The sequence below is a fragment of the Monodon monoceros genome, unplaced genomic scaffold, assembly GCF_005190385.1.
Source record: "Monodon monoceros isolate NGI ecotype Baffin Bay Population unplaced genomic scaffold, NGI_Narwhal_1 Super_Scaffold_9, whole genome shotgun sequence".
Taxonomy (NCBI): domain Eukaryota; kingdom Metazoa; phylum Chordata; class Mammalia; order Artiodactyla; family Monodontidae; genus Monodon; species Monodon monoceros.
In genome coordinates this window covers 52,728,790-52,748,841 of record NW_021703786.1, presented here as the reverse complement: position 1 = coordinate 52,748,841, position 20,052 = coordinate 52,728,790, and the positions used below count along the sequence as shown (strand labels likewise).

General features: G+C 38.6%; 1 protein-coding gene across 1 annotated transcript in view; it reads left to right on the top strand.

The window, feature by feature from the left end:
- The first annotated feature begins 8,292 nt into the window (after window positions 1-8,292).
- Window positions 8,293-20,052, top strand: part of TAOK1 (TAO kinase 1) — a 145,945-nt gene continuing 134,185 nt past the window's right edge. Inside the window, exon 1 of the mRNA XM_029210720.1 lies at window positions 8,293-8,456. The gene's annotated coding sequence lies outside the window, so the exon portion shown is untranslated. The remainder of the gene's footprint in view (window positions 8,457-20,052) is intronic.

Here is a 20,052-nt window from a genome sequence, read left to right as displayed (position 1 = left end):
GACATTATGCTAAGTAAAATAAGACAGTCACAAAAAGACAAACACTATGTGATTCCACTTATATGAGGTACCTGGGGTCATCAGATTCATAGCGATAGAAAGTAGACTAGAGATTACTGGGGGCGGGGGGTGGGCAGGACGGTGGAGGTTGTTGTTTAATAGGTATAGAGTACAGAATTTCAGTTTCTTAAAAAATTTTTTTCACTCTTTATTTTATATTGGAGTATAGCCTATCAGAGTTTCAGTTTTGGAATAGGAAAAAAATTCTGGAGATGGATAGTGGCGATGGTTGTACAACAATGTGAATGTACTTAGTGCCACTGAACTGTATATTTTCAAATGGTTAAAGTGGTACATTTTGTTATGTATGTTTTACCACAGTCCCTTTTGGATTAGGGGACCTAGGTAGTCGATTAAAAGAAATCAGTTCTTCCCAGAAGCTCCTCAGATGGGCTCGCATACTTACCATGATCGCAGCACTGGCCAGACTGTACCATCAAGCCTATTTTGCTGCTCATGTCTTGTTTTTGCTGCCTAGCATCCACCTCCATTGCTGGGAACAAGCCTGTCCTCTATTCATAGTCTATGTGGTTCTTGTGACATTGCATTCCAGAGATGGAGCACATTTATCAGGCCTAAGCCCCCAGTGTGTGCAGTGTATGACATTCCCTGGTGTCTGGCTCAGGGATGGGCACATGATCCAGATAGAGCCAATGAGAGGCAATAAAACTTTCTCTGGCATTTTGGGGAAAAAATTCTCTTATTTTTTTCCTGAAATTTGATGACAATAATGATAACAAAAATAATGAAATAGTTAACACTTATTAAGTGCTTATCCCGTGCCAGGGAGAGTTCTGAACACCATTTATTTTCTTTAGCCCTCACAATAACTATACGGGGTAAGTACAGTTATTATCCCACTTTTACAAATGGTGGAACTGAGGCACAGAGTGTTTCGATTGACTTGTTGAAGTTCTCATAGCCGGTATGTGGTGAGGCCAGGCGTCAAACCAGCTCTCACTCTGAACCACTACAGTCTGTTGCCTTGAAAGGATGTAAGGACTGGAATTGCTGATGCTTCTTGCTGTGAAGCCTCCAGACCAAAGTTAACATGGTGGAAGTCCTAGAGATGAAACCAGAGCATTTAAGCCCTAGACTAACTCTGCCTGAAGTCAGCCCGAACTGTGGACTTTTTAGCTTGTGTGAGCCAAAATATTCCCATTTTTTTCTTAAACTACTTTGGGTGTATGTCACTTACAGCCAAAGAGTCCTAAATGACTTAGGACTGTTTATTCGTTGGCCTTTTCCATCAGGCTGTGATCTCAAGAATAGGAATTGTATCTCATTCATCTCTATATCCATAGAGCCTAGCATAATGCACATAACTGACATTCAATAATGCTTGCTATCTTTCAATTCATTATTCCATAAACACTTATTGTGGGTTGTCTGTGTGTCAGAAATTGGGTTAGATGTGGGAGATGGAAGTAAAGTGAGTGAATGAAGGCTGTTATCCTGGAGTATGTGGAAGAATAGCAACTATAAATGTTAATGTGATAGAGAAATCTAGGAAAAGATGCATATGTGTGCTAGAGTTCCCAGGAAGTTGCAGTCACCTTGGCACTATGTACCTGGATGCTGGGCATTTTCTGGGTTCCTGCACATGCCAGATACTTTCAGAATTGTCTAACGTTCTAAGAATGTCTGGGAAGGCACCTGCCTCCCAAACTGACGTACATACCAGATACATAAATACCAGATACCTGGTCTTGTCATGTGAACCATGTGTTTTCCACTGTGCTTCTCTGTGTTGCTTGACTCTCAAAAGTGCATTCTGTAAAATAAGTATGCCCTGACCATTTCTCAGAGTTATGGTGAAGATCAAAAGAGGTCATAGATATGTAAGTTCTGTTGTGTCCAGGTGATAGTTGCTTTCTTTTACCTGGCCACAGAAAGTGCCAATATATTGTACTCTAGCTAGCATCCCCACAACACCATATCATTTGGCCTCGCCAGCAGTTCTATTCTTCTTGTAGTGAACATCTGTTGTTTTTGTCTGTCCAGAATTTCTCCCTCATCTTCTGGCAGAAAGTACCCTACATTCCTTTAAGGAATTTCCTCTCCATCACTCTGTGTAGTTTTGTGGAACTGTTACTCTGAGCCTCTTGCCACAGAGTGGACACACAATCCTAGCTAGGGCAATCAAAATGTCTCACCCCTTGGTGAAATGACTAGCCCAGGGAAGGGCATATAACACAGGGTCCAATTTGGGCCACTCAAAGATGTTCCTTTGGATATTATATACTGTTAGGTGAGAGTGAGAACCTTTCCTTTGCCTTTAGGGTCACTAAACTGGGATGAACTGTAAATCTGGACTTCTGTGGCCATTCCTCCCATTCCACTCTGCCCTCTGCCTCAGTCCAGCATCCATGCCTCTGCTACATGAATAAACTACTAAGACGGAAGTTCATCTAATATGATCTATGTGAAGCCTGTTTGCACCTCTCATGGAAACACTGTCTCTGGTCCATAAGACCCAAATTCTGATCTGCTCGTCCTCACAAAGTACCAAGTGACTTCAATTTCTACATTTACAATATTGTTATATTTTTGTGTTGAGAACATTTGTGAAGAGGGAGAAATAAAGGATGAGTTTCATGATAACCATTTATATGGTACCATTTGATCACTAGACTGGACCTCTGTCCCCTGCTCGGGGGTTTTGGGCAACAGGTGAGAGAAAGCAGATTATGCAGGAAAGGCCACATAGCAGGAGAGATTAAGTGGTTGTATAAACCTAAATTTTGGGACGGGGCTCCTGTCACTAGTGATCATAATACAGTGTCATATCAGCAAAGGAAGCATCTGGTTAAAACCAATATTAGAAATGCCCTTGATTCGTTTCCTGTGTATAGACAGTATTAATGGCAGCATTCAGTGTTGGGGTATATTAAACTAGATGGCAGCGGTGGGAAGCACCCGGATCCTCAGTTGCATTCCCCGCTCCAATACAAACACAGACAACCTTATAACAAAATCCAATCTATGGAGAAAAATAGCCAAGCAATTGGGAGCTGGGTATGGTGCGTGGAGAGACTGAAAACGGGAAACACAAAGAGGCAAACACCTGACAAAATTCTTTTAATTCCTGAAGCACTGGACTTTTCAGTTACAGGGTTTAATAAACTTCCTTTTTTTTTTCCCTGTAAGGTGATTTCAATTGTCACTTTCAACCAGACTTCTTACCAGTATCATATTACTACCTAGCAAAGAGAAGGCTAAAGAGGAGGCCCAAAGACAATCCTAGGCCAATAAAATAACAACTTATTTTAAGTTTTGATTGCCAGCTGTTTGTTTCATATCCTACATATCAGAACTCTGGTAGGAATTTGTGTTTTCAATTGTGGCAGATGTCAGCCAAAGACAAGGGAATGACAAAATCACCAATTGGTCCAGAAGATACATTCCAAAAACCTCTCAGTCCACAGACATGCTGCCCAACCCTTGCCACATTCACAGATGTCCCAGACAGTCGTGATGCACTGATCATGGGTGCCTGCCAGAGGGTAGTGTCAGAGCAGTGCGATGGATATTTACCTCCTGACACATACACAATAACAGCTAACACTTTAAAACATTTCCCATGGGTTAGGCACTTTACATGGTATCTTATTTAAATCCTCACACAACCCTGTAAGGAAGGTAACGTTAACCCCATTTTACAGATAAGGAAAGCAACACCCAGCCTGGTTGTGAAACTGGCACAAAGTAACATACTCACTGACAGGAGTAAGAGATGGAGGTGGGACTCCACAGTCAATGTTTATAACTACGGCCGTGCCACCTTCACATCCGCTGCCTGATATCTTCAGGGCTGGCTTTCTTCTAGACTCCGGTGCGGCAGCTTTAATTTATTCATGGCTTGCTGCAGATGCTTATCTGATAGATACATGAGACTGAAAGGTTTCTAGGACAGGACTTCCTTGAACTGAATTGTATTCTACCATCCTTAGGGGACCTTGGCCCAGCATTTGTCTATTTCTGCGGGTTAAAATAGAATAATCTGCTGCCTCCACATGCAGGGCATTTTCAAATGTGGCATTTGTAAAACGTTCGCAAAATGAACCCGATTAATACGGGGAGGCAGAGCTCAGGAACCAACTCTGTATGTGATGGGTGTTACTTTGCAGTCTGTGAAACCATGCTTCTATCAGGCAGCCTTTTGTAGACACATCTGAATGAGGTATGACCACCAGACATCAAGCTGTCAACAAATTTAACAAGTACTTGTTAAATTGAGTTGAACATGACTTGGTCTTTTAATGAGTGACGATACTGAACAGATGGTTTCATTAGCTAGATGTCATATCGGTCAGTGTGCCCACCCACACATGGACAAGCTATCTTTTTGCACGCAGATACATGTGCAACAACAAATACACTGACATTACACGGTCAGGCATCTCTTAAACACTCGAAATGTGTACATGGCATCAAGCTATCCTCGGTTGGTGGTACCAGGAGTATAATATGGTAGAAAGAGAGCATGCTTTGGATTCATTCACAACTGGGTTCAAATTCTAGCTCACCACTTACTTATTAGTTTTTTGATTTTGGGGAAGTGACATAAACTCTCTGAACCCTGGTTTCCTTACCTATAAAACAGAGGTAATAATAATAGTACAGCACAAGTTTGTTGTGAGGATTAAATGAGACAATGTTTGGAAAGAGCTTATTCTTGGTTTTGCCACTGCTTGGGTAACTTTTCTGTCAAGGTCAAATCATGGTTGGTACCCATTCATCTCCCACAGCTTTCTGACCCCAATTTATAGGCTCAAAAGAATACCTAGTTGAGATATGAGATGGCCTCTCAGGGAGGCGACACTTGAAGCATATTAGCCGTTAGCAGAAGAGTGAATAATATCAGGATGGTAGGAATATCCTAAGGTTAGAGAGGTATGCAGGGGTTTTGTTTGGATTTAATTTGGAAGGCTTTGGGGAGTCATGCAAGAGTTTTAAGCAGAGAAATTAAACATTCAGCTTTTAGAAATTGCATTTTAGGAAGAATAAAACCATTTAGCTCAGGACAGAGAATGGGGCATCCTGAGGGGTAGCAAGGAGAGTAGTTGGTAGGCAATTACAGTACCTCAGGTGAGAAACTGAGGTATGAACCACCACAGCAGAAGCAATGGGGATGAAGAACGAGACCAATCCAAGAAGTGTTCAGGAGTTAAATCCACAGAAAGTGCAATATCTGCAACCATTCTAAGCATTGACTTATTTTCCTACCATCGATGAGTGTAATTTTCTTTTTTTTGATAAATTCTAAAAATTAAATAACTGATATGTTTTGCAGTATCTACTAACAGTACTTTCCTGTTGAACAAATTTGACATTGGGATAAGCCCATGTGTAGGTGTGTGTGTGTGAAATTTGAAGAATTTGAGGAGGGAGGCCTATTTGCACCAGACCATAGGCACAGATCTGGAATAATAATAATAATAATGAGACAGCCAGAATCTCTTAAGATGCCCCATGTGCTGAGGAAACGGGGCGGGGGGAACTACAATTTGTGGTAGAGGTGGAGGTAAGTGTGAGAACGAGATAGTGGCAGATACAAAATACTATAAAAACACCACACATACAACATCAAATCTTTAGATTTAACTACCAGTTTATAAGAAATATAATCATTGAAGCAAATATGAAATGACATCATGAGGAGGCAACTGGCCAAGTCCAGAATGTGGAAAATTCTTAGGATATATAATCTGATTTCTTCAACAAATAAACTACATACGAAAAAGAGAGAAAAAAGGAAGGAAGGAAGAAAAAAGGAAGGGGAACATGAAAAGAGACTTAAGAGACATATTTATCAATCAAATGCAAAGTGGAGAATTTGTTCAGACCCTGATTCAGATAAATGTGCTATGAAAAGATATTTTGGAAACTATTGGGGAAAACTGAACATGGATTGGGTATTAAATAATATTAAGGAAGTATTGTAAAGGTGTGATAATGAAATCAAGGTTATGTTACAACAAAAGTATTTGTTAGAGATACGTATTAAAGTGCGTACTTACAGGTGAAATGTTATGATGGTTTATTAGAGATTTACTTAAAAGTACATGGGGTGAGGGGAAAGGTTGTGGGAGAATAGGTGAAACAAGATTGATAAAGTGTGATAACAGCTGAAGCTGGATGATAGACACATGGTTTACTATTCTATCTGACTCCTTTTTTTGTATGTGTGAAATTTTCTATAAAAAGATTAAGAGCAAATACTATGGGAAAGCATGAATCTCTTTCCATTCCCAAATGTATGAAGTAACTAGAACATTCTTGCTGTAACACTTTCAGAAGATGGGATCAGGACTGGAGGGGCATCATTTAAGGAGTGGGTGGAGGATGAGGGGCTTCAGGGACAGGAAGGTACAAGAAAAACTGGTTTTGAGTGGTGCTGAAAAGCCAAAGAGGAACACAAGTTTCAAGATGGAAGGAGTATCAACTGTGTCAAGTATTGTAGATGTCAAGAAGGAAGGGATTAAAATGAATACTCCACTAGACATAACTAGGAGGACACTCTTGACCTTGGCGAGATCAAATTCTTAATTTTCTGTGGAGGTGGGATGATAGACAAATTTTCCAAGACTTTGTCTGTGAAGGACAGGAGAGGTGAAGATCATAATCTTTCTTTTCCCCTCAGAGAAGGAGAAACTTGGGCTTGTTTTTTTTATTTTATTTTGTTTTATTTGTTTTGTTTTTAATGCTGAGGGGAAGTTGCCGTTTGAGAATGGTTGACGATATAGGTGAAAAGAGTAATGACTGACTGACTTGCAAAGCAAGGACCCTTACGAGGAGAGGGAACATTTAGAACAAATTACATGTACATCCGGCTGAAGCAGAGAGCTTGTTTTTTCTATCACAGCCAATGTACTTCCCTAGTTTATTGTAACTTCCAACAACTGTTCTGGTGTACATTTTCACTCACAAATCTCACACAACAGATCTATTCATGTCAGTTGTTTTATTGATTGAAGAACCAAGATTTTTTATGACTGCACCTTAGGCATACCTTTTGGTTCTTGAATAAAATTTCTCCTTGTGGCCCACTGGAGGGGTTTTCCCCTAAAAAAAATGTTTTTCATTTAAAAAAATGAGAAGCACTACCTCTTCCCTTAGAACTCTTTAGTTTGTTTACTGCACTTGTTACTCAACCTACTCAATCCACAAAAACTTTTCAAGAATTTGTCCCTTTCCTACCATCGCTAACTATAGGATGGTTTAGCTCTGTATTTCCAACTATTGTTACAGTTCCAAAAATTATTATAAACGTTTAGAATCTGAAAAACTCAGTTATATACTGATTACGCTGACCAGCTTACCTCTGAATTCCACGGAGGGATTGAAATAAGGTGTGTAAGAAGGGGGCTATTCAACATGTCAGGGCAAGCTTCTCATTCGCAGGGTTTTTTGGGGGGGACGGATATTTTGGGAGTGGGAAAAGCAAAGGAGAAGAGCAGATAAGCTCTTCTTTCTTAGATTTCAGGGTGAAATGAACGTACCTGACGCCCACGTGGCAGAACGGCTCCGCCAGGTGAGCGAGGCCGGACTGGAGACAGGACGGAACTTTGGGCTATTCTGGAGACTCCGCCCAGTGTAGGCACTCGCGCGCTCCCGTGAGGGCGTGCACGCGTACGCAGTCTTGCCTCGCGCAGGGTCGAGCCTGTCAGGCGGGAAATCTCGCGAGATTGGAGACTGGGATGACTGTCGGGAGGAGGGGAGTGGTGTCTGGGAAGGGGGGGGAATCTGGGCAGCGGCCGGGCTCTGTGGCTTCAGGGCTCGGAGAGAGAGAGAGGGAGGGAGGGTGGCAAAGAGAGTGAGTCGGTGCCGCCGCCTGCCTAAGGAGAGAGGAGGGGTCCTGCTTGCCTGCGCCCTTCGCGGGCCGAGAGCGCGAGGCACCCGCGAACCTCTGAGGCCTCCAGCCCCTGGGGACCCCGCCCCGCCGGCCGGCCGGCCCGGGGCCTCTCTTCCCTTTGTGAGCGCCCCCTTCCCAGGGGTGGTGGTGGCTGAGGTCTGTGCGTGGGCCCGCCCGCCGAGGGGCCGCGGCGGGGGACCGAGAGGGCCTCGGCTGTGTGAGGACGGGAGGCGGCCGAGGCCCGGGCCGGTTCCCCCGAGGCGGCGGCGGCGGTTCCCGGCACTTCCCCGCGCCATCTTAGCTGAGTCCAAGCGCTGAGGGCGCCTCCTCGACCCCGGTAGTCCCTTCGCCCCCCCCCCCCCCCCCCCCTTGGCGCAGGGCTTGGGGTGGGGGGCTTGCGGGGGCCCCGGGGGGGGGGGCGGCGGTCTGTCGCCTGGCCCCCTCCTCCTCCTCACTCCTCGCCCTCCAGCGTAGCGGCTACCCAAGCGCTGCAGGGGGCTGTGGCTGCCTACTCCGCCCCAGACCTGTCGGCGAAAGGGTAAGGGCACCCCTGCCTTGGGAAAGGGAGACATGGAGGGGGCGGGGAAATTCGGCCCACTTTGGCCGCTGCGCGGAAGAAGGGATGTGGGGGTGGGGTGGGGGAGGGAGACAAGGAGGGTCTGTGATTCTGTGGGTGGGGTGAAGAAGCTGGTGAGCTGGGCGCCCTCCCGTTTTGAGGGGCAAGAGCAATTACATTCCTCTTTCCTGAGGGTTACCGGAAGGGGTGGTAGAAGAGGATGTCTCGAGGAAGGTGTGGCCCTCCTAGGGAGACTGGGTTGATGTGCACCCCGATTTAAAGGCGCGAGGTCCCTTTCCCTTCTGATTCTTCTGCTCCTCCCTCTCCTCCTTTGTAGTGTCTGTGAATTCTTGGGAAGGGAGATCGCTCTGGGTAGTCTACTGGGTGGATTCCCACCCTCCCTCCTCGCTCGGGAAATCTATACCCCTCTTCTCTAGGGGTGATGGAAGCGTTTCTTTCCCCCAACCCTTCCCCATTCTTTAGTCTACTGCAGTGCTGCAGAAGTCCAAGGCAGTTCTTCATACACAGGCCCGTGTATACACTGAAGGGAGGGGGAGCAAGAGAGGGAAGTAATGGCGCTTCCCTTAGAAAGGTTACCCCTTTTCCTTTGGTTTTAAATCGATAATGGTACTGGTTTAATACTCTTCCCCTGAGATCTGTCCCTGGGAAGTATGTCTGTTACTGTTGGGGGGCTACGGCCTCTCAAGAGAGACCCTGCCATGTTAGAACAGTTTTGATGACTCTCTCTTTTCAAAACACTGGGTTGACTTTTTTTGTGTGTGAGCATATTGGGTTTTCGTTAGGATTAAAATAAAATAATTTTGTACTCCCTCATTTCTCTCTTTTTTTTTTCTTCCTATGACTTTTGTAGTTCTTGAAGAATTATTAAAGATTATTGTTTACAGACAGGCTGTCTGATGGACATTCCTTCTCCCTGAGCTGTGAATTTTTAGGGTTAATACTATTTTGTATACATTGAAATCGGAATTTTCCGAAAATGATTAGGTTACAAACCTTTCTGTTGAAAATGCCTTGTTTCTTAATGTAATAAAAATTAATAAAGATTAATTTGCCTAATGATACTGTGATAGGATCTGTATTCTGTAGTCAGTAAGTCGTTTTTCCACTTCTTTTGCTTCATGTCACATTTGTTTAAAACAAATCATCTTATCTGGTTTACAGTAGTACTTGTTGGTTTTGTTTAGTAGAGTAGAAATAAATTAAAAAAAAAATTAACATTCTGTAAGTGTGTTGCCAAGTTCTTGTGACCAAAGAGTAGTCTTGAAATCTACAGTTGATACTTTTTTCTTTAAGTATTTAGAGTTACTGATGAAGTGATTTCAAAATGTTCCGTACATGAATATTCATATAATTAAATAACTTTTATACAAAGTGATGAAGGTGACTAAACTAACTACAGAGATCTTGTCTTGACATTTTACTAGCAAGTTGTATTTGGTGTTTAAGCTTTACTTAGTGGGTGACTTGTTTTTAAATACTTCCAAATGCCATCTGCATATTACATTGTCCATCAGAGCTTTTTTGGTGTTTGTTGCATTTTGAAACCTGTTTTAAGACAGGTATTTAAAGATGTTAGTAGTAGTGGTGTTAAGCATTAATTTAGTTTCTGTCATCTTATTTCATGATTTTAATATAGGGAGACACATTAATGGTATGTTAAATCAGTTTTTATTATTTTTCCTCAGCAAATGGAATTCTCCTTACTTTATTCTCTTTTGATTTTTATCTGAACTCATTTTAACTTAAACAGCACTTCTCATTTGAATCTTTATTTCATGGCACAAAGCTGCATGTTGTGGTGTGTAGTTTTCCCCTCTTTGGCAAATTGTGAGGTAAAGTCTAATTCCTGTGTTATGGCTTGTTGGTAATTAATTCATATATACTAGCATGTATAAACCCAAGCATACTGCTCAGTAAAAAGTGACTGTTTTTGTCTTCGAAAGGTGAAGGCAGAGGGGATTTATCAATAAGGGCTACAAAACTTAAGGATGTACACTGGATATAGGTAAACTACTTGCTATATATCAGCATACTAGAACTAAGAGGTACTCTTTAGAACAACTATGAAGAAACCCTTTTCAGTAGTTGGTAGGAATTCTGTTAAAGGTGGTAAAACTATGTTCATGACCAATTAGATAAATTCATTATTAAGGAAAAACTGTCTGCCGGTTATTGCAGGTGAGTTCTGATGCCCCTGTCAGAAAGAGAAACTAAGAGCTGTTAGTCTGAGTTAATTGATTCCAGATTATATGGTACCTCTTGGGTTTCTAGTTATCTACAAAATGGCAGTGTACATCACTTCCTGTTCTTTCACAACTGATTCTCTGAATTCCCTCTTAGTGACTTAATTTTTGGCATTCTGATACCTGATTTGTTAATTTGGTTATAATTCTCATGTTTTATAGATGGAAGAATTTCTAAGAATCAATTGGGTTTAAAGGCTTTGTATAGTCTAGGATTATCTTGACAGTAACTAAATTTCCTTCCAAATTAAAGGATAGTTTCTCAAACAGATTTAAACTGAGAGGTTTTAAAGAAATACAGCAATATACAGGACCAAAAGTATGAGTGAATTGAATAGAAAATAATTATTGTATTTTCTGTAATATATATTTTGGGAGAACTGTAGATGTGGCAGTTAACTGACCATGTTAATATAAAACAAGTTTTCTTTATATCAAGGTATATACATGATATTTGGTCCCATGCTGTGATGCCATCCCAGTAGTAAGAAAGAAACTGATTACTTACAGAATACTAGGACTGAATACTCTTAACTAACCATAAAAAGTGTAATTTATTTTAAGAATTTGCTTAGTACTTAGTACTTAGTAGATATGAATACTTAGTAAATCCAGAAGTTATCTAGGGGGCCAACTGTTGGCATTGAAATTAGATTTGAGATTAATCTGTTATTCAAATTAATAAATTCTTTCTTTTTCATGTGACTGCTCTGTATATTAAAATCATTTTATTTCTCCTCTGTATATCTTTTTGGTTATCAGTAGTCTGTTGTAATAATTGTACTCATACTGATTTTACCTTTTAGAAATTAGGAGCTTTTTTCTATGTATAAGTTAAGGGCTGCTATTCAGTTCAGGATCATATATGAATGCATCTCTTCTAAAAAGTGTCAGTTCTGTAGTTAAGTCTTGCATAAAATTGAGATTGTTCCATTAAGCAGAGTGCCAACGTATGTTCGTCTGCCTTTAGGTTTCTGTACTTGTTCATGGCTGGATTATTTTTTTATACAAGATTTCAAATTCTAAAAATGTAAGTGTAAAAGATACAAACCTCTATTCATTCCATTATATTGGATGAAAATATTTTAATTTTAATGATAAAAATTGATATTTAATATCATTAAAGTGTTTCATACCTTTTTAAAAAATCCACATGAATTTAAATGTTGTGTGGAGGGGCTAGAAACAATTACTTTCAATTGGGATGTTCTTTTAACATTTGGTAACAATTATTTCTATATCAGCCTCTTCTGTTTGTGCTAGAAGCAGACTTTTTGTTCTGAAATACAGTTTAAGGCTGCATTTTCTTAACTAGTGACAAAATTAAGTGGCCCATAAAAGGTGGAAAGGTTTTTCACAATATAAAAAATTTACGTGGCATGTAAATAAAGTTAATAAAAGTACAGGTTACTAGGTACTTCGCATAATTAATATATAGCCTGTTAAAAATGCCAGTAGCAGTGACATTGTTATAAAAGCATAACTACATTTAATTGGCCTCTAACTTATCTTTAAAGCTGAGAAGGGGCTGAATTTTCTTTTTGATAAAATTATTCAATATGATTATGTTGTGCAGATTCAGAAGTAGATGAATTACTTCATTTAGAAAGACATGCAAAGTTTAGTTTCTGAGAAAAACATCAACAGATACTGGAATGGAACAAAATATTCGGATCTGCAGCCACCAATAATACAACTGTCACTTAATATATCTTAATTTTACCATTTATTAGCTGTGTAACTTCTTTATGTAACATTTTTAAGCCTCACTTTCCCTGTCTATAAAATGAAAATAATGCCTACTTTATAAGGTTGCTAGGTTTAAATGGGATAACCCTTGTTAAGTACCTAATGTATTGCTTGATACATAGTAAGCACCCAATAAGTTGTTGGCTGTCGCATATTAGCCACTTAATAAATGTTTACAAATGAAAATAGTCTAATATTTAAGAATGAATTACATTCCATAATTTTGATTTGAAGTTGGATTTATACATTTGGAGCTCAACGTATATTTTTTAAAGAAATGGTTCGAATTTCTAACCAAGGATAGCTTACAAACTTTTTTGTACCTGAGATGGACTACTATGTAGTTCTATAAGAGATTTTCTTTTTCCTTTGCTGGATGTAAAACCTGTCCTAAAGAACAAAATTTCCTTCCCCTTTGGTACTTCATTTGTTTATTTAAGTCTTTTGGTATCATACTTGTACTTCCTGGAACTCTTTTCACCATCCCTGGCTTTGAGGGAATCCAAAGTACTCATGTTCTCCTAAGCCTCTTTTTTAGGTATGTTTTGTAGGTATGTCTCATCTTGAAAGTGCTTTATATTCCACAATATATTAATTCAGCAAATGTTAAGTAATGATTACATGCCAGTAAGGTTTGGTCCCTGCCCTGGAGGAATTCTGTCTTCTCACTTTTTCCACTTCCTAGATAGTTTTCTCAAACCAGATATTCAGAGGACAGCAAGGATCTTCCTGTGGTTGTCAGTTCCTCTAAGCCAGTGCTTTTCAAACTTCAGGTTGTGACCCATTAGTGACTTGTCAGTTCAATTTACTGGGTCACAACACCAATTTTTTTAAATAAAAAATAATGGGAAATACCAGAGTGTGTTGTGTAAGTAAGGGTGAGCATTGTAATGGGAAACTTTTTTTGGCTTTATTTTTATGTGTTCTGGGTACACAGATAAATTTTTTTGAAGTTTCTTTTTGAACTCATGCTTTTTACTTCTAACTGCATATTTCTGAAGTATGAATATGCTTGTTTTTTCTTTTTCTTTCAACAATTCTCCTTTCAATCTCTCCTGATTCTAGTCTCTAGTCTATTTGTTAGTTATGTTGCACATATTTACCTTTCCTAGGTCTCAAAGCTTGTTGGGGTACTGATAGGTCCTGGGCAGGATACCAGCAGTTTTGGGTATGATGATAACTTCTGAGGTTTTTATATTGGGGAGCACATTATCACATGCTCTAATGTCACGTCTTATGTATGTGAGGGCAATTTCTCATGAATTGCAGGATTTATTTTTTAAAAAGAAAACTTTATTTGGAGCATAATAAGAAAATATCTTTTATTTTTATTTGAGTCATATGTAAATTTTAAACTATTAATTGCACTATATATATGTTTGTTTGTCTGTTTTTTTGCGGTACGTGGGCCTCTCACTGTTGTGGCCTCTCCTGTTGCGGAGCACAGGCTCCGGACGCGCAGGCTCAGCGGCCACGGCTCACGGGCCCAGCCGCTCCGCGGCATATGGGATCTTCCCGGACTGGGGTATGAACCCGTGTCTCCTGCATCGGCAGGCGGACTCTCAACCACTGCGCCACCCTATTAAGTACTTTTTAAAAATTTCACTGTGCTTCAGTGCATTACATCTAATGATATCCTTATATTTTGGTTGATGTTTTTAGTTCACTTATGGTGGTAGTTACGAGTCTCTAGTTTGTATTTTGGATTGATTTTTTCCAGTTTGTTTCCACTGAAGCAGAGAAAGGTTTTAGAAAAAGTTGATGAACAGCATTACTAAACAAGGTCAAGGTTTTTCCTTTTTTACACTTGGGAATTTAGTGTCACTCAAAATTGGAAAACTTGTCTCTTTGCCAAAAGCATCCATATTTTTGATTGTAAAGACTAAAATTACTTATTAACCTATAATGGTACTTGATAAGGAAACTTTACTCTTCACTGTTGCACTCTGTATAGTATGTGTTACAGTATTTAATATACTGCGGTTAAGGAAGCTCATGCTGTGTAAATGGTAGATGATGATTGTGATGTTTTTTATAGGGAACATCACATTATTGGAGTGCAGTATTTCAGTTGGTTTTGTTTCTTACAATTCAAGGGTTTTGAGTCCTGGGGGCACAGTATAATGTGCTCACTCTCAGATTCTTTACTTTGACATATGTGCTTGTTACTGATGATAATTTTTCCATTACCCAGAAAAGCACAAGTAATTTGAAAATACCATAATGAAAAGATCCTTTTATCTTTAGTTTAGATACTGACAAAATATTTTTGTGTATTATGTGTGAAAGTTCAGTTCTATGAAATAATGCCATAAAACTTAAATCAAGAGTAAAAAGATTTTAAGGAAAAGATGGGAAAATTTTCTGTTTAGGAAAGAAATGTTCTGTAGTAGAGAAACTTGAATGCTAGCAATAGAAAGTATAGAATTTGGATATTTCTTTGTTTATGTGGCATTTTGATTGAACTGATCTATGCATATGCATACAAATGTATGGTAAACTGGTTGGAGAGGTCCACTGCCTTCAAGAATAGCATGGTTTTAGGGGAAAACAAAAATATTGATCCACGAATTTTGTTTTTGTAATATGTATTAGATAATTTGATAAGTTAGAAGAATAAGTTTCACAAGAGAGTTTATTCCTGTAGTAAATGATGTTATACCAAAATCCTAAATAATGCATTGTTACCAAATGAATTTTTTTCTTTCTTTGATTGAATACATGTGAAATACGTGTTGTTTATTATTTGATAATCAAATAAATGATAAGGGTGGTGGGCTTTTTAAAATTTGTTTTTTGTTTTCTTTTTGCATTTAGTAGTTTCAGTATCAGAAGTGAATTAGATTTTGTGTCTTTAAGGAAGACCAAATGTGATTTTTTTGCAATTGTTTTTTTCAGTCAACAAGAATGAACCTATGTTGGAAGTTAAATGTTTTGAGAACTTTAAATAGGAATCAAATAAAGAACTTTCATTTTTATCAGATTTGAAATGTAGATGTATTAATAATATATCATTCTCTCAAAAATTTAAGTTGGAGACTTAGTCTCCTAACATTTTACAGTCTGTCTACTCTAAACAACTAAATTTAACAAGACATCTGGTTAATTTAAGAGCCTTGTAAATACGCATTTTCTTTCAACCTTCCTGGAGATGGCATGGAATATATTAGGGGAGGAATGGTGAAATAGATACAGTAAGCAAACATCGAAAATGCGTTTTATGATTATCTTTGAGGTGGTAAATCCAGTCATTAACAATATAATGGTTCTGCTTTTGACGTACGAAATGTGTATTAAATAATACAAAAACTGTCTAATTGTTTTTCACAATTAATATATTAAGGTACACCACCATTCTGTTTTTTTTAACATGAATTATATTGGATTAATATTAGGTGAAATGGTATCCCAAATTTTAGTATCTGTTATTCTACTTTATCTCATTCAGGTGGCATTGTGATATGAGATTATAACATTTTTTTTTTGAAAAAGTGTTCTTTGTTAAATCCTTTTGAAGCATAGTCATTAAGCTATTTGGTTTACTCATATTTGGTTTAAGCTTAATATAGAAATCAATTTCAGTTTAACACTTTGAGATACATAGGTTATAATTTATGATCTGTCGGTATGTACTATGAGAACACCAAATCAAAATAGTGATTGATGGAATTTGAATTTAAAGACTACCAGTTTAACCATTATCTACATAGCTTTAGTATCAAAATAAGATTCAGTCATAACACATGTACTTATCATGTATCTTTTGAGTGCTGCATTCTAGGCACTGTACTTATCAAAATAGGTTCAGTGATGACACATCTATTTATTATACATTTTTGACTGCTATTTGCTAGATACTGTGCTGGGATACAGAAATGAGTATGATTTAATCTCTCCTGTTTTTTCAGTTCAACAGGGATACGGACTTGCAAATAAATATATCATACAATAATGCAATGCAAAGTTTCGAAAACATGACAGTGTTGACATTTTAGGTAGGATAATTTATTGTTGTGTGGATTTGTGCTGTGTATTATTAGATATTTTGAAGCGTCCCTGGCCTTTACCCATTAGATGCCAGGAGCACTCCCTCTCCCCAGTTGTGACAATTTAAAAATGTCTCCAGACATTGGCAAAAGTCCCCTGGGGAGTAAAATCACCTCTTATTGAGACTCACTGATGTAGTGAATACTAAGGTACAAAGAACTGTCATCAGACAAGTGAAATAAAGTCAAGGGATGTTTAGGTGGAATGACCCCTAAGGGAGTGCAGTTTTATATGGGTCTTGAAGAAAAGTAGGAGTGGAAAGGGAATTATATACCTGAGAGCATGAAAGATCAATATCTATGAATGTAATTAGTAATAGTTTGTGGCTATAGGCTATTTATGTGGTTTGGGATGGAAATTCAGTAAAATGAAGCTGAAAAACTACTTTGGGGCCGTATCTTTTTTTTTTTAATTTGATTTTATTTATTTTTTTATACAGCAGGTCCTCATCAGTTTTATACACATCAGTGTGTACATGTCAGTCCCAATCGCCCAATTCATCACCCCCCCCACCCCCCCACCTCTTTCCCCCCTTGTTTGTTCTCTACATCTGTGTCTCAATTTCTGCCCTGCAAACCGGTTCATCTGTACCATTTTTCTAGGTTCCACATATATGCGTTAATATACGATATTTGTTTTTCTCTTTCTGACTTCACTCTGTATGACAGTCTCCAGATCCATCCACGTCTCTATAGATGACCCAATTTCGTTCTTATTTATGGCTGAGTAATATTCCATTGTATATATGTACCACATCTTCTTTATCCATTCATCTGTCGATGGGCATTTAGGTTGCTTCCATGACCTGGCTATTGTAAATAGTGCTGCAATGAACGTTGGGGTGCATGTGTCTTTTTGAATTATGGTTTTCTCTGGCTATATGCCCAGGAGTGGGATTGCTGGATCATATGGTAATTCAATTTTCAGTTTTTTAAGGAACCTCCATACTGTTCTCCATAGTGGCTGTATCAATTTACATTCCCACCAACAGTGCAAGTGGGTTCCCTTTTCTCCACACCCTCTCCAGGATTTGTTGTTTGTAGATTTTCTGTTGATGCCCATTCCAACTGGTGTGAGGTGATACCTCGTAGTTTTGATTTGCATTTCTCTAATAATTAGTGATGTTGAGCAGCTTTTCATGTGCTTCTTGGCCATCTGTATATCTTCTTTGGAGAAATGTCTATTTAGGTCTTCTGCCCATTTCTGGATTGGGTTGTTTGTCTCTTTAATATTGAGCTGCATGAGCTGTTTATATATTTTGGAGATTAATCCTTTGTCCGTTGATTTCGTTTGCAAATATTTTCTCCCATATTGAGGGTTGTCTTTTCGTCTTGTTTATGGTTTCCTTTGCTGTGCAAAAGCTTTTAAGTTTTATTAGGTCCCATTTGTTTACTTTTGTTTTTATTTCCATTACTCTAGGAGGTGGATCAAAAAAGATCTTGCTGTGATCTGTGTCAAAGAGTGTTCTTCCTATGTTTTCCTCTAAGAGTTTTATAGAGTCTGGTCTTACATTTAGGTCTCTAATCCATTTTGAGTTTATTTTTGTGTATGGTGTTAGGGAGTGTTCTAATTTCATTCTTTTAATGTAGCTGTCCAGTTTTCCCAGCACCACTTATTGAAGAGAATGTCTTTTCTCCATTGTATGTCCTTGGCTCTTTTGTCATAGATTAGTTGACCATAGGTGCGTGGGTTTATCTCTGGGCTTTCTGTCTTGTTCCATTGATCTATGTTTCTGTTTTTGTGCCAGTATCATATTGTCTTGATTACTGTAGCTTTGTAGTATAGTCTGAAGTCAGGGAGTCTGATTCCTCCAGCTCCATTTTTTTCCCTCAAGACTGCTTTGGCTATTCGGGGTCTTTTGTGTCTCCATACAGATTTTAAGATTTTTGGTTCTAGTTCCATTAAAAGTGCCATTGGTAATTTGATAGGGATTGCATTGAATCTGTAGATTGCTTTGGGTAGTATAGTCATGTTCACAATATAGATTCTTCCAATCCAAGAACATGGTATATCTCTCCATCTGTTGGTATCATCTTTAATTTCTTTCATCAGTGTCTTATAGTTTTCTGGTCTTTTGTCTCACTAGGTAGGTTTATTCCTAGGTATTTTATTCTTTTTGTTGCAGTGGTAAATGGGAGTGTTTCCTTAATTTCTCTTTCAGATTTTTCATCATTAGCGTATAGGAATGCAAGATATTTCTGTGCATTAATTTTGTATCCTGCAACTTTACCAAATTCATTGATTAGCTCTAGTAGTTTTCTGGTGGCATCTTTAGGATTCTGTATGTATAGTATCATGTCATCTGCAAACAGTGACAGTTTTACTTCTTCTTTTCCAATTTGTATTCCTTTTATTTCTTTTTCTTCTCTGATTGCCATGGCTAGGACTTCCAAAACTATGTTGAATAATAGTGGTGAGAGTGGACATCCTTTTCTTGTTCCTGATCTTAGAGGAAATGCTTTCAGTTTTTCACCATTGAGAATGATGTTTGCTGTGCGTTTGTTGTATATGGCCTTTATTACGTTGAGGTAGGTTCCCTCTATGCCCACTTTCTGGAGAGTTTTTATCATAAATGGGTGTTGAATTTTGTCAAAAGCTTTTCCTGCAGCTATTGAGATGATCATATGGTTTTTCTTCTTCAGTTTGTTAATATGGTGTATCACATTGATTGATTTGCTTATACTGAAGAATCCTTGCATCCCTGGGATAAATCTCACTTGTTCATGGTGTATGATCCTTTTAATGTGTTGTTGGATTCTGTTCGCTAGTATTTTGTTGAGGATTTTTGCATCTATACTCATCAGTGATATTGGTCTGTAATTTTCTTTTTTTGTAGTGTCTTTGTCTGGTTTTGGTATCAGGGTGATGGTGGCCTCATAGAATGAGTTTGGGAGTGTTCCTTTCTCCGCAGTTTTTTGGAAGAGTTTGAGAAGGATGAGTGTTAGCTCTTCTCTAAATGTTTGATAAAATTCACCTGTGAAGCCATCTGGTTCTGGACTTTTGTTTGTTGGAAGATTTTTAACCACAGTTTCAATTTCATGACTTGTGATTGGTCTGTTCATATTTTCCATTTCTTCCTGGTTCCGTCTTAGAAGGTTATACCTTTCTAAGAATTTGTCCATTTCTTCCAGGTTGTCCATTTTATTGGCATAGAGTTGCTTGTGGTAGTCTCTTAGGATGCTTTGTATTTCTGCAGTGTCTGTTGTAAATTCTCCTTTTTGATTTCCAATTTTATTGATTTGAGTCCTCTCCCTCTTTTTCTTGATGAGTCTGGCTAATGGTTTATCAATTTTGTTTATCTTCTCAAAGAACCAGCTTTTAGTTTTATTGATCCTTGCTATTGTTTTCTTTGTTTCTGTTTCATTTATTTCTGCTCTGATCTTCATGATTTCTTTCCTTCTGCTAAGTTTGGGTTTTGTTTGTTCTTCTTTGTCTAGTTCCTTTAGGTGTAAGGTTAGATTGTTTATTTGAGATTTTTCTTGTTTCTTGAGGTAGGCTTCTATAGCTATAAATTTCTC